This window comes from Columba livia, chromosome Z, assembly GCF_036013475.1.
Source record: "Columba livia isolate bColLiv1 breed racing homer chromosome Z, bColLiv1.pat.W.v2, whole genome shotgun sequence".
In the NCBI taxonomy this organism is placed as follows: domain Eukaryota; kingdom Metazoa; phylum Chordata; class Aves; order Columbiformes; family Columbidae; genus Columba; species Columba livia.
In genome coordinates, this window is record NC_088642.1 from 63384580 (window position 1) to 63387923 (window position 3344).

A 3344-nucleotide genomic window follows, 5' to 3' on the forward strand; every position below is an offset into this window, starting at 1 on the left:
ACTTGTCTCACTGTCACAGCTTTTCTGCTATCTTTCTCCCCCGGCCAGAGGGCACAAGGGTGATCCCCCTCTGCTCAGCAGTCCTCAGGCCTCATCCAGGCACTACATCCCATTTGTTGTCCTGGAGAGGAGGGAAGTCGACAAAGCAGAGGGGTTCAGGGGACGCAAGGGAGGGTCTGTGGGGTTGTTCCGCCATGGCGCAGAGAAGGCCTTGGGGCACCTCAGGGCACAGCCTGGTGCCCGTGGGAAAGGCCATCAAGGGGATTGGGACAGGCTCTTCCCAGCACTGCCTGGCGGGAGGGGCGAGAGAGGTTGACAACTCTGGAAATAGAACAGAGAATCAAAACCAAAACCCCTGTGAAGATGATTAAGCACCAGAGTGAGTGGCCCAGAGAAAAGCTGGGCTACTTGAGGCTGGAAGTCTTTGGGACCTGAGTGACCGGAATCCAGGGCACAACACTCACAAGCTCTTGCAGAGATGCTCGCTGAAGACCTGGAGAGAAAGCATTGCCAGTGGGAAATAAAGCAGAGGTTTCCAAAAATGAAACAGCTTCCGTAAGTTCCAATGTCAGAAGGGTTATTTTGTTTCAGCAGCTTTCACTTGCATTGATTTAGAAAAGATAAAGAGAAGAGGGAAGGGAGAATGGCAGGGGGAAGGGAAGGGAAGGGAAGGGAAGGGAAGGGAAGGGAAGGGAAGGGAAGGGAAGGAAGGGAAGGGAAGGGAAGGGAAGGGAAGGGGGAAGGGAAGGAAGGGAAGGGAAGGGAAGGGAAGGGAAGGGAAGGGAAGGAAGGAAGGGAAGGGAAGGGAAGGGAAGGGAAGGGGAAGGGAAGGGAAGGAAGGGAAGGGAAGGGAAGGGGAAGGGGAAGGGAAGGGAAAGGAAGGGGAAGGGGAAGGGGGTGGGGAGGGGTGGGGGAGGGATGGTGGAGGGGATGTGGGAGAGGAGAGAAGGGAGAGGGAGAGGGAGAGGAGAGGAGAGGGAGAGGGAGAGGAAGAGGGAGAGGGAAGAGGAGAGAGAGGGAGAGGGAGAGGAAGGAGAGGGAGAGAGAGGGAGAGAGGAGAGGGGAGAGGGAGGAGGGAGAGGAGGAGGAGAAGAGGAGGAGGGAGGAGAGAAGAGGAGAGGAGAGGAGAGAGGAGGAGAAAGAAGAGAAAAGGAAGGAAAGAGAAAGAGAAAGAGAAAGAGAAAGAGAAAGAGAAAAGAGAAAAGAGAAGAGAGAAAGAGGAAAGAGAAAGAGAAAGTAAGAGAAAGAGAAGAGAAGGAGAAGGAGAAGGAGAAGGAGAAGGAGAAGGAGAAGGAGAAGGAGAAGGAGAAGGGGAAGGGGAAGGGGAAGGGGGAAGGGGAAGGGGAAGGAGAAGGGGAAGGGGAAGGGGAAGGGGAAGGGGAAGGAGAAGAAAGAGAAAGAGAAAGAGAGAAAGAGAAAGAGAAAGAGAAAGAGAAAGAGAAAGAGAAAGAGAAGAGAAAGAGAAAGAGAAAGAGAAAGAGAAAGAGAAAGAGAAAGAGAAAGAGAAAGAGAAAGAGAAAGAGAAAGAGGAAGAGAAAGAGAAAGAGAAAGAGAAAGAGAAAGAGGAGAATCAACCTTGAAGGAGACAGGGGAGATGTCCAGGAGAGGTGAGACAACAAATTTTTAGTTTGCATGGAGCTCACTGCTCCATTGGGAGAATCTGAATAAATGCCATGACAGCCTCCCAGAGCAACATATTTGTCTTGAGGTCCTCTTGCTTCTTTTTCTTTAGTCTCCCTCCCACCTCTACCTCCTTCTGCATACTTTCTTCTAGCAAAAGAACAGGCATACAGTGTCAATTTTCACACCGCACCGGAGCTCTTTTCCTAAAGGTAGCGTTCCTCTCAGAAATGAAATCTTTTATCTGCATTTGCATGCACAAATATGTCTTTCCTAGACAGATACTAAGTAGTAACTTCAGTTTGTAGTTTAAAACATCCTATCCACATCTCTGTGTTCCGTGGCTGAGTTCTGCCACGCCCATAGTTTTGGTTTCCCCCAGAGACATAACGAAACACAGGAAACCCAGTAGGTAAAACCAAAATAGCTCTTGTTTTCTCTTTACTTAGGGCAGCTTGCTCAGGATGTCCCTATGGAAAGCCTGTGCATCTTGTTTATGCATGTCCTGTTTTGCAACAAGCAAGTACTGCTGCTCAGCTAAGCTGATTGAATATTTTCATCCCTCTGTCCTCCCTCTTTCACCATCTTCTTCTCTTTTTCTTTTTTTTTTCCTTTTTCCTCCTCTTTCACACTCACTGTAGGAGGAAAAGAAAATTAAAAAAAAAAAATTAAAAAAAAAAGAAAAAGAAAAAGAAGAAGAAAAAAAAATTCCTTTGGGATTCCTTAAGTCTGTGTTGGTAGGAGTCCTTGTTTGTGGTGCAGGTGTGCAGTAGACCTCCTTCGTGTCGTCACCACAGCAACCTGCCTGTCTAATCTGCTGAACATAAAAAAAGAAACAGACAGAGAAAAGCTATCCACCCCCTTCTGCTCCATCCATGAGCCCAAAAGAAGAATATCGTTTCCAAGCATTCCTCATAATTCCCCAGGCATTGCCCAGGCAACAGCCACAAGGATCTGGCAGGCCCTGTGGAGAGAAAGCAGTCCCTGTCTGGAGTTCATTGCGCCATCAGCACCAAACACCTCCCTCCCCCACCTCATGATTCTCCATTCTCCTTCTTTCCCCTACACAAATGTTGCATGTGTGTGCATGAACACACACACTTGCTCACACAGAGCTTAGACCTTCTCATGTCGTTCATGCCTTCCCCCCATGCGGTATGTCAGACAACAAGCGCATACATTTCATCACCCTTGACTCCATGTGACCTCCTGTTCCCAGAATACACATCAGGAGAGGCTGACAGAATATTTCAGAACTGTCATTGCCCGAATATTTATTCTAAAATGACCCCATGCCCCTTCTGTTGTGTCTCTTTTAATGATTCACTGTTGCCAGTAACAGGGTAAATGTTAGATCTAACTTTGTAAAGTTCATCCTCCCATAGGAAAAATCTAAAAAGTTTTACATTACATGGTAATTGTTGAGCTCATATGGCTCAGCAGCCAGATACTGTAGTGACAGATACTTCAGAAATGCCAGCCATGGACTCAGCATATGCATTTGGGAGAGGTTATGAAAAGAGGGGTTTGGAAACCTTTGAAGATATTTAAATCTCCAGTCACCTTTCAGATGGGCTACGTTGCCAGAAGTGTGTTTATCAGCTAAAGAAAGGATTGGTGAGAGAATTCTCCCTATCAAAGCCCATGGTTTCAAAAGCAGTCCTTTGCAGTTTTAGTTATGACAGCTGTTTCTGGGATATGAAGAGCTTTTTCAGAGCTGTGGG